This window comes from Gouania willdenowi, chromosome 6 (genome assembly GCF_900634775.1).
Source record: "Gouania willdenowi chromosome 6, fGouWil2.1, whole genome shotgun sequence".
NCBI lineage: Eukaryota > Metazoa > Chordata > Actinopteri > Blenniiformes > Gobiesocidae > Gouania > Gouania willdenowi.
This window is the reverse complement of record NC_041049.1, coordinates 7,646,388-7,658,915: the sequence shown is the minus strand read 5'-3', so window position 1 is coordinate 7,658,915 and position 12,528 is coordinate 7,646,388. Positions and strand designations below refer to the sequence as shown.

Here is a 12,528-nt window from a genome sequence, read left to right as displayed (position 1 = left end):
CAGAGGTTTTAAATCTTTCTTGGGGGTGGGGAATGGAAACGTTTGCTTTTCCATCTCTGTTTCTTCCATGTCAGCCTCCACCTCTTATAGATTAGCTTAGCTTTTAGCATCTGTGTTATGCTCAACAGAGATGCTAATAATCGCACGCGCACACACACACACACACACACACACACACACACACACACACACACAGAATTCTTAAGGTAAAAGGAAAATGTATTTTTGGTGGAAAAGCACTTTCTGTAGCATTTGGAATTTTGAGTTTAAGAGAAAAGTGAGAGGCAGAGTGTATTACTTTAAGTTGTTGTTATTTTCATGCAAATGAAGAATTAAAAGATGCACTTTTTTCAGTAAGTGTTTTAAATATAAATGCTAAATTCTGTTGGTTTAGGAAGCACACCATGACTACTGAATGCTACCTCTGACTCAGAATATAAAAGTACAAAATAATACATTCAAACTTTATTTTGAGATTTTGAGTTGAATAGCAATAAACATATATTGCAATGTTAAAGAATTCATGTTTTTTTTTTTTCATTTTAGATATGTAAATCAACATGTATAAAAGACTTATAGTCAATTAATGGGGAGATAATCAAATCGAATCAAACTGGAAAAAATAATCGTTAGATTAATCGTTTAAAAATAATCGTTTATCCCAGCCCTATCAATGAGTATATACCGTCTACTACAGCGGTTCCCAAACAGGGGTATGTGTACCCCTAGGGGTACATGAGCACATTGCGGGGGGTACTCGGAAAAATTTTACAATGAATTCAAAAATAATCGAGAAAGGTTCTTAACTTCTTAGTTCCTTTTTAGGTCATTTTTTTGGTCAAATTCACCACAAACTAACAGTACTATTGTTCAATAAAATAATATATTAGTTTGTAATTTATTAAAGCAAGAGTATTTTCTGCTGTAGAGGCCATTATATCATATTTCTGACAATAGGAGACAATGATTAGCTACATTTTACAAAGGAGACAGTATTAGCACACAAAGAGACCATATGTGCTAGCTCAGGTATTTATATTTCAGACAGTGAAAGCCTAGAAATATGTTTGAGATTGTGTGCGGTGTTCTATTTAAAAAATAGTAATATTTAAGCTCTTTGAGCTATTTTCCTCTTCCTGCACTGGGTGACATGGGGTCACGACCCCAAGGTTGAAAACCCCTGCTCTAAGCACACTGCTGCAATTAAAAAATAAATACATTTCAATTTTAAAAATTAAAAAATATAATTTTAATGACTATTTTTTTAATCTTATTATTACTAGACATTTCAGGCGACCCCGTTTTATTTCCAGGCAACCCCACATGGGGTCACAACACCAAGGTTGAAAAACCCTGCTCTAAAAACACGGATGCAATTAAAAAATAAATCAATTTCAATTTTAAAAATTAAAAAAAATAATTTTAATGAGTATTTTTTTTAAATGTCATTATTACTAGACATTTCAGGCGACCCTATTTCATTTCCAGGCGACTCCACATGGAGTCACGACCCTAAGGTTGAACCACTGATGTAGTATTTCTCGCATACTCAATCTTTTCATACTATCTAACGTGAACGCACTACGTATGACATTTACAACAGCCTCTGAGTCTGATCAGGAATGGAAACTGTAGGAGACGGAGGAATTAAATGATGAAAAAAAATAAATAAAAACGTGTGGGTCACAGCTGCACTCGCTGATACATTCATTTTGTGACTGAGTGACTCCTACACTGACAGTGCACCAACGAAGAAGACAAAACCCTGTGCTCTGATTCACACAAACCTGCACCACAATCCCACAGTGTGTCTCTGTGCTGCAACACACGCACACACACACACACACACACACACACACACACACACTGCACCTAAAAAACCAGGTGAGCTATTGCACAGAGAAACAGAAATCTAAAACAAACAGAAAAGTGCACACACAAACACTTTATAATGTAAATATCCATAAATAAAAACACCTCTGCCTGTTTTATGCGTCCTATAAACCCTGCAGCTCAGTTTACAGGCAGAGGACATTTATCCTGTAAAGTAGTGATCATAAAAACAACAACTCCGACGATATAAATGAGCATCTTGTTCAGATCTCAATGACACTGCACGGCTGTGTGTGCTCAGACGTGAAAAGGCGAAGGACGGTTTGATGAAAAGCCTCATGCATTAAGACTTAATGTCTGTCTGTACATTATGGAGCCTGTTATGTAAGCAAAGAAGTGAGACAATGAGTGAAGCATGGCGGCTCCTGTTACTCCAAGAATCAGTCATTATAAAGAGCACAGGTTGTAATCAAAGCCGAAAAAAGCAGAAGAAGAAGAAGAAGAAGTCTAAAAGGTATTTAAGTCACATGCTGATTTAATGAGTTCCTGTTTAGGAGACACAGAACACTCAATGAGACTGTAAAACAGACACAAACCGTGAAAACTAAGGATGTTGGAGCAAAAACATCCAATTTTCAGCATTTTTCTACAACGTGTTGTGTGTGTAGTGTAGGAACAGACTGATGGGAAATGCCCAGTTGGCACTAGTCAGGAGCATAGGAAGAAGAAAGGAGGAGGAGAACGGCGTGGGAAACTCCCACGTGATGCTCATCTGAAGCGATGTGTGCTTTCACAGATACTGATTCAGTCACAAGCTGTACTCTGACACCTCTGACGTCTTCTCAGCAAACACACAGAACATCACACAGTGCAGTCCTCCACTTGGCTCTGCATCAGGGCTTTTATCCTCTTATCAACATTTATCATCACATCTTTTTTTATGGAGCTTATTGACAAAATGTATTACACTTAAAATGGCCAATCAGCTAAAATTAAAACATCAGTATTACAACTTTCAATGAATTTAAAGGCAAGGCAAGGCAAGGCAAGGCAAGGCAAATTTATTTATATAGCGCATTTCATACTCAAGGCAACTCAATGTGCTTTACATGATAAAACATTCAATTGTTTAAAATCAATAAGAACATTTAAAATCATCAGTAAAATCAATTAAAATCATCAGTAAAATCATCATTACATCAACAACATGACAAAAAATCTCTCTCTCAATCATATGCAGTAGAGAAAAAAAGTGCCTTTAACTTTGATTTAAAAATGTTCACATTGGATGCTGACTTCAGCTCCGCTGGCAGTTTGTTCCACTTCTTTGCAGCATAACAACTAAAAGCAGCATCACCATGTTTACTGTGAACTCTGGGCTCCACTATCTGATCTGTGTCCATAGATCTGAGAGACCTGCTGGGTTCATACCTGACTAACATGTCACTGATGTATTCTGGACCAAACCCATTCACAGATTTATACACCAGCAGCAGAACTTTAAAGTCTATTCTGAGGCTGACTGGGAGCCAGTGTAAAGACTTTAAAACTGGAGTAATGTGCTCTGACCTCTTTGTTCTGGTTAAGACCCGAGCTGCAGCGTTCTGAACCAGCTGTAGCTGTTTGATGCTCTTTTGGGGGATTCCTGTCAGAAGACCATTACAATAGTCCAGTCTGCTGGAGATAAAAGCATGGACCAGTTTCTCCTGGTCTTTCTGAGCCATTAAACCTTTCACTCTGGAGATGTTCTTTAGGTGGTAGAAGGCTGTTTTTGTGATTGATTTGATCTGACTGCTGAATGTAAGATCTGAGTCAATCAGAACACCAAGGTTTTTGACTTGGTCTTTAGCTTTTAAAGATCGAGACTCAAGATAATTGCTGACAGCAGTCCTCTTTTCCTTGTTACCAAAGACAATCACCTCCATCTTGTCATGGTTTAGTTGAAGGAAGTTTTCACTCATCCAGCAGTTTACTTTTTCTAAACAGTCACACAACACCTCAATGGGACCATGGTCATCTGGGTTCAGTGATAGATATAGTTGTGTGTCATCTGCATAGCTCTGATAATCAACCTTACAGTTCTGTAAAATTTGTCCTAAAGGAAGCATGTAAAGGTTAAACAGAAGGGGTCCAAGAACAGATCCCTGAGGAACCCCACAGGACATTGGTAATCTGTCAGATTCAAAGTTTCCAATGCTTACAAAATAGCTTCGCTCCTCCAAGTATGACTTAAACCATTGCATTACTTTTCCATTTAGTCCAACCCATGTTTGCAATCTGTGCAACAAAATTGTATGATCTACAGTGTCAAATGCAGCACTTAGATCCAACAGAATGAGAACAGATACTTTTCCTGAATCAGTGTTCAACCTTATGTCATTGATCACTTTGATAAGAGCAGTTTCAGTGCTGTGATGAGAACGAAAACCTGACTGAAATTTATCAAATATTTTGTTGAATGTTAAGAATTGACTCAGTTGGTTGAAGACCACCTTCTCAATGATCTTGGCCATGAATGGAAGGTTGCTGATTGGTCTATAGTTAGCCAGTATAGAGGCATCCAGTGTTCTCTTTTTTAACAGCGGTTTCACAGCAGCTACTTTCAGGGATTTTGGTACGGTGCCTGATTGGAATGAGCAGTTAATTATCTGACACAAATCAGTGACAATTGACTTTACAACAGTTTTAAAGAAGTTTGAGGGTATTGTGTCAAGGCAACACGTTGATGGATTCAGCTGCTGAACAGTCTCCTCTATTGTTTTTGGGTTCACTGTAATAAACTCTAACATTGTAGTTGACTCATCCCTCAGTGGTTGAAGCTGTTCAAGCTTTTTGTGATTTTGCTGGTTTGTTCTGATGTTTGACCTTATTGATTGTATTTTTTCATTGAAATATACAGCAAATTCATTGCATTTTCCAGCTGACAGTAATTCAGGGGCTATCTGATCTGGGGGGGTTGTGAGCTTTTCAATTACAGAAAACAACGTGCGAGAGTTGTTGACAGTCTATCTATATATAGTATGTTTCCATTGATGTATCTAAGTATTGACATATGTTTCTAACCATCTACATATCTATCTATGTATCTACATACTGTATTTATGTATATGTATCTACATATATATCTATGTAAGTATCTACTGTAAGTATCTAAGTATCTACATATACGTGTCTATGTATCTAATAAGCTACAACTCTATCTACATATTGATCTATGTACTGTATCTACGAATTTATATATATATATATCAATCTCTATAGTATGTTTCCATCAACATATCTATCTATGTATCCAAATATCTACATATATACTGTACATCTATATCCATCTACACATCTATGTATCTATCATCTACACGTCTATGTATCTGGCATCTACACATCTATGTATCTATCCATCTACACATCTATGTATCTATCATCTACGCATCTATGTATCTATCATCTACACATCTATGTATCTATCATCTACACATCTATTGATCTACCTACATATCTATTAATGTATCTACGTATCGATCTATAAATCTACATATCAATCTATCTATCATGTCAATATCTATCTATCTATCTAAATATCTACATATCAACATATCTAAGTATTTACAAACTGTATCTATGTATCTATCATCTACACATCAACGTATCTACATATCTACATATATATCTAAGGATCTAAACATCAATATATCCATAAAAGTAACTACTGTACGTATCTAAGTATCTACATACTGTATATGTGTCTAAGTGTCTAATAAGCTACAAATATATCTACATATTGATCTATGTACTGTATCTACGAATCTATATATGTATCTATCTCTATAGTTTCCATCAACATATCTATCAACGTATCCAAATATCTACACATATACATTTCTAATCCATCTACATATCTATGTACAGTATCAATCATCTACACATCTATGTATCTATCCATCTATATATCTATCAATCTACCTACATATCTATTTATGTATCTACGTATCTATCTATGAATCCACATACCTATTGCTCTACCTACATACTGTATTTATTCATGTATCTATCTAAGTATTTACATATCAACATATCTATCCAAGTATCTAAGTATTTACATATCTACATTTCTATCTATGTATCATCTAAGTATCTACATATATACATCTATGTATCCATTAAACTACAAATCTATCTACATATTTATATCTATCTATGAATCTATATATGCATCTATCTATCTACATATCAATGCATCAATCTACATATACTGTATACGTAAATATCTGTGTATCGATCTATGTATCTACAGTATGTATCTCCAAAAGCGTGTGTCAATCCATCATCAAATCAACGTAGCTACAGCAACAGAAACTACAGTATGTAGCTATCTATCTATCTATCTACTTATCTATCTATCTATCTATCCCTGAGACCGTTCCCAGTGTTAGTGAACATGAGGAATAGATGAAAAAACAGAAGGAAAAGTGATAAAAAAAAAAAAAAAAATTTAAAAAGTGATGGTGTTTCATCTTTCTGCAGCACCTTCACTGAGCTCCTTTGTAACGGCGAACCATGAATGTGCAGAAAACGGTTTGTGTTGAGTTGTGATTAGTTTCACCTCACAGGCTGCTGTGAAGCGAGCGTCGTGTCATGGGGTTTTGTTTATGCCTGTAGGAATGCAGCAAATCACATAAACAGGCCAACTTTCTCCTGAGCACACCGTCAGACAAAGGTCTGTTTGACACACACACACACACACACACACACACAGACACACACAGTCCTGTTACGACGTGTGCATCTGTATGTAGTTTTACTGACACTCCTTCGCTAGCGAGAAAAACGATGGCGGACAGTCGCAAAAGTTTTCATCAGGTTGGGGGGTGGAGTCCATGGGTGGAGTAACCAGCGGAGGGGAGACTATTTTCTTTCTTGATTTAACTTGTGACGTCACAAATGTGTAAAATTTGAAACTGAGTAATTTTCTCTGTGATGCAAGACTTACACAGACCACACAAAACTACTGAATGGTTTTATTTCATATTTTGTGTGCTGAGTGGACACTCAAGTTACCTGATTTGTGTTAAAAAAAGACTGCAAAAGTAGATTTTTCATAATATGTCCCCTTTAAGACAGGTGATTTCAGACAGGCTACGTGCGCGCTCCTGTGACAGAGGTGGAGATTGCAGCGTCAGACCAATCACAATCACAGAAATGCAGTGCAGAGCAACTTACGTCACAATTGAGGAATAATTCTTTCAAAAGATTAACAATTAAAATCCATAATTCAGACCAAAAACAACACTGTTGCTGCAGAAAAAGAAAAAAGAATGGGTAGGTAATTTTCCAAGAGAACAGATTGGTCTGGAGGCGTGGCTTTATACTCGCTTAGATCTTATCCAGCACTAAACCAGGTCCCAACCAGGTTAGATGTTCAGCCTAAGTTACCATGGTGATTTAACACGATAAGAAGTCAGCCAGTGTTGTAGGACAGCATACAACGAATAAATCCTATAAGTTAGCACGATAAGAGGAAATCCATCTTCGTAGTACAGGCCCATCAGGAAAGAATATTTACAAAACAACAACAAAAATACACACAATTAACCTAAAAAATACACAAAATGACAACAGAAACAGACCCTTTGTTATTTCCTGTATTAATGCACATTGGTCATTATTTTAAATGCTGGCAGAAGTGTTGATGATGTGACCTTCAGATCAGATACAACCACATTTTTGTGGCCTTCACTGTGATAAAAACATAAAAATAAAATGCCCATCTCTGCTCTATGTCCTGAGGATTTCCTAAGACATAAGCTTGCAGGAAGCAGCAGAATTGACTGCTAAGCTGGAGATTTATATGAGCAAATAAACCTTGAATGGTTCAGCTTGGTGATATCGTTTTAGTTCAGCTGTTTGTGCTTGTGTGTGTGAGTGTGTGTGTGTGTTCTCCTAGAACAGGGGTTTCCCTGCGTCCCTCCTCTCTCTCTCTCTGTCTCTGCAGTCAGAGCAGCTACAGAATCTCCTCCCCAGTCGCTCCGTCTAATTGCAGCAGAGAAACACGGAGAGACAGAGTCAGAGCTCAGCTTCCACACTGAAGAGGAGAAGAGATCTCTCCACACACACAAACACACACAGCTCATGAAATATACATCACCAGATGGGTGGTACTGGTAGCTTCATACAGTACGTTCAGGGCACATGATGCACTACGACCTACTTTGTATGCTGCACAGGTTCTCAATCCTGCACAATCTCTTTTATTTTGAAAGGAGGCACTTAAACTGACACAGGAGTCAAATAGAAAAACACATTTTTCTAAAGATGAATTGGTCGCACAGTTGCAGACTTAATCATATACAGGTGACATTTTTTTCAAGCTTAACTAAACGCATGGACACTGATATGCATTCATGGCACAGTCATACCTGTGTAAGTAAGCTACATCTGTAGCCACAGCTGTCCTGAAGTAACCCGAGGCCAGGGGTGTAAAGAGTACAGATATATCGTACTCTAGTAGAAGTACTAATACTTCATTGAAATTGTACTCAAGTACATGTACAATTAAGTCATACGTAAAATACTCAAGTACAACTCATTGGAACCTAAATCTATCCTCAGTGACTAAATGGATGAATGTGAAACGTAAAGTAAAAACTTCACTGTCATAAATTCCAATGAATAATCTTCAATAGCATGACTATTTTATTCCTTTGGTGCCGTTTGTTGTATGTATTTATTTGGCTTTTAAAGGATAAGTATCAACTTACATCCTCTGGTACACATGCTTTGAGCAGGAATGGAAAATTACAGAAAAATAAAGATATTTATGCAGATCAACACCTTAACAAAAACACACAAAGATCCTTAAGTGTGTTTGTGCTGTTTGGAGTGGTTTTATAATCCAATTTATACCAATATTTTGTCATTAATAATAGCAGGCAGACTTCACGCTCATCCTTGTGGCTGATAATGTTTGAAGTTTAGCAAGTAAACAAGTTATAATCAGATTAAATATTGCCTGAAATCTCTATTGAATTTAATGCATGGGCCAGAAAGAGGTGGCAGCAAATCCAAAGATGAATTTGCAGATTTTACAGTGAATACCAGATCATTTCTCCATAGATAAAAACACAGTGTAAGCGTCACTGTCTTTATAGCAGTTAAATCTGTGAATCCTCTTCTTTTCCTCTATTGTTCGATTGTCTCCATTCAAAGTCAACGAGAGAGACGTTCTGTTCATGACAAATGAACCTACGACCTGTGATGTAAAGATAAAAATTGGCACCACAGACAGAAATGTGCAGCACGCATGGTCCTCCACCAGCTTTATTGTGTGAAGTGAACCCATGAGGTTTTATGTGTGCAGAGAAATCTGCTGAATCATCCTCCCAGGGCAGGAATACTTGTGTAATTCAACACCTGGCTGCAGTGATAAGTGCCCACAATTGAACTCATGCACAGCTCCTTAGAGCGAGCACTTGTCTAAAACACTCCTGCATTCTTCGCAACACAGAAACTTCAGATTTCCTGCCAGAAAAACAACTCACTGTGAACTTGGGTTCTCTCTTTTTTCAGTAGAATTAACTCATTTCATAACAAACTTTACAAATATGACCAAAAGGCACAAGAGATTTAAGAACAGGGTGATAAATACAATTAAATATGCACGAGTGCCTTTTAAAAGTCTGTTCAGAATCTGATAAATGTGTTGGTAAAGACTGTGAATGTATTGAATTGTGAGTGTCTCACGCATTGAGAGCCCTGTCTCAGGGTGATTTCATGCTGTTGTGGTTGTTAGCCTCGTTCGTTAGCCTAGCTTGTTAGCTCGCTCATTAAAGGGCCCATGTTACGCTAAATCAACTTTTCTGTGCTTTAAACATGATAAAAGTTTTATTTGGGCTCCATACACATGCCCAAAGTGTTTTTTTCATTGATTCCCTCAATCGTTAGTTAGAGGGTGATTTGCTCCAATTTGATGACGCGCTCCACACTTTTAAACCAATTGCAGAGCTACTGATATGTGTGCGCATACGCAGTGTTCAAACAAGAGTGTGGAGAAAATGTAAGAAGCCATATGATTGGCTGAAAGCAAACACACCTGATTGGCTGATGCATCTGTCAATCAGTTTTATCAGCCAATGGTGACGTTCGTTGACCCGCGACGTCAGGGCAGTCTCATAATTCACTACCACACACATTTCTCTCACAAACACACAGAGGTTTCACAGCACAGAAGTGGTTTGTAAATGCACATTCAGCAATTTGCACCATCTGTGGATTTATATTACACGTGTGCCTCAAAATAATATGTGTGCATTTCAGAATTTATATTACAAGTTTGCATAAAATATATATTTGCGAAACAGATCGTGTGCATTTGTGAATCTGAAATACAACTGTGAAACAAAGCATGTGCATTTGTGAAAAACCCTGCAAGAGTTCATTCATTATGATACTGTTCTGATTCCATACATTTACAACACAGCCTGAGTGTTGCTCCACTTAGTCTGACTAATATCTCTAATAATCCCAGTCTGAAGTGGTTTCCATCAATACAGACAGACGTGTTAAACCAGAAAAGTATTTCTGTCTGATTCAGCTGAAAAGAATAGAGCTTGTGCTAAAAAAAATGCCACAAAGAGAAATGAGTTGGTTATTGCCACTCTAGTGAACTGGGACAAGGTTGTTGACAAGAAATTACCTGTGCAGACATTGTAGGGGCCAATATCCAAATCAATATGTTATTGTTTGAATTGAGAAGAGGCTGAAAAAAAGTCTCAGCCATTGAAAAGCTACTTCAGAAACTGGAAAACTAAAAAAACAAACAAACAACAAAGCCTGGTTCAGCTGAAGTCTCTCGCGGAGCAGAAGAAGAAATAAAACCATACCGGCTCTGGACCCATACAAACACGACAAAGACGTGTTTCTTATGAAAGTCAGGTGACGCATGAGCAGCAGTTGTTGGTTGTTTGGTTTATTAGGTGACTGGCGGCCTGGTCAGAGGATACAAAGGCTCTCTCTGTTCCCACTACAGTGAATGCATATAGAGCACCTATTGACAAACATGTACGTATAATGTTTCCCTCCTTTTACACACGTTCTATTCATTCCCACGTACATTTCTGGATGTTTTCCATCTCAGTGTTTCATTAATCTATCACCAAAAAGAGCTGGGCAGTATGACCAGTATTTTTCAAAATTCTAAAGGTTTCATGGTATATGACGGTATTTTTTTTTCATGCATAATCAGGTGTTCACAGCATTTTCTACTGGTTGAGAGAGGAATTACTGCAGTAGATTGACTTAGGATGGTCTATTTTACTGTCATAATGACTGAATATTGTAGAATAATTCTACACTAGTAGTAATACAAGTTTGCAAAAGCAGCCCAATGGCTCTTTTCCGCACTAGCTTAGCTTTAGCATTAGCTTTAAATGCTGCATACTCAGTGGTTTCTTATGGTGAATAAGGTAGCGTTTTGTTTGAAGCTCCACCAGGACTTATTTCCGCATTTTAGAAATTACAAATTGTGATCCTTTGCGCTCTTTTTTTGTGTATTACTGCAGAACTGCCGACATGCTAAGCTAACTGTGCCTCCGTGTCCGTGAGTGTCGTTCTCCTGTAGCAGAGGCCAGTGACGTGCCGTGACCACTAGGGTTGGGTAGGCACGTTGCAAATCGAGACCACCAATGGACAATTTCATGTGTTTCTGCTGGCAAGTGTTAATTCAATTCAAATCAACTTTATTTGTATAAAGCAATTTACAACAAAGTCATCTCAGTGCGCTTATCAAAATATAAAATTAATAATAAGAAAGAAAAAACCCAACAAGATCCACATGAACAAGCATTTCGCCATCTAACAAAATCAACATTGTAAAACACCATTAAAGAAACATTAACAATTATTCAAGCAGCCTCCATACTCTCCCAACAAGATATATCTCATGACACGGCAGCGCATCAGTTGTTTGTGTTGGAAACACAGAAACACAGAGAAAATCACAACAACTCAGAACAGCCTCTGTGAGGCTCATCCACAAAGTCAAGCCTACCTTTTGTACCATTCACTGTAGAAAATACAAACAATGTTCTGACCTTGCCTTTGCTGAAGGTCTGGTAACTCAGATGTTGGTCTCCCATCTTTTAAAAGCTGTCGTTTTTCCTCAATTTCATTATCGTCTCTAGCACTGTCATCCTGACTGTAGTGTTATCCCGCCCACTAGCTAGAGAACGTAGCAGCAGCGGTCACTAATGCACTCTGAACGTACATATAGCATTTAGCATAGCATGGTTACGTCCAAAGGCAGCGTAGAGAGCTGCCTTTTTGCGTAAATGGTTGTCATCTTGGGGAACTGACTGCGCATGCGCAGACACATAAAAACACGTTATGGGAACAGAGGCAGAGGAGCAATGTGCCGTTGGGAGGGGGCGTGGCCTCCTCCTGCCTTACAGCGGAGTGAGACGGCAGCCGTTCCAGGAAATAGCGCTGTTTAGTAATTTGGGCTATGAAACGCACAAAATGCGGACACTTTCAAACTATTAGGTACTGTAGGCTATTGGAAATGAAAAAATAAATCATTTATAATTATATTATAATTAAAACAAATAATCAAAATATCAATTCACCCTTGGATAGGCAATGCCTACCATACCTACCCTGATGGCACGTCACTGGCAGAGGCATGCGCACGCAGACACATGCTCA

At 37.8% G+C, this 12,528-nt stretch overlaps 1 protein-coding gene across 4 annotated transcripts in view; it reads right to left on the bottom strand.

Moving 5' to 3' along the window:
• The window catches only part of anks1b (ankyrin repeat and sterile alpha motif domain containing 1B), a 298,928-nt gene that overhangs the window by 259,282 nt on the left and 27,118 nt on the right, over nucleotides 1-12,528 (bottom strand). The gene's annotated exons all lie outside the window — the stretch shown is intronic.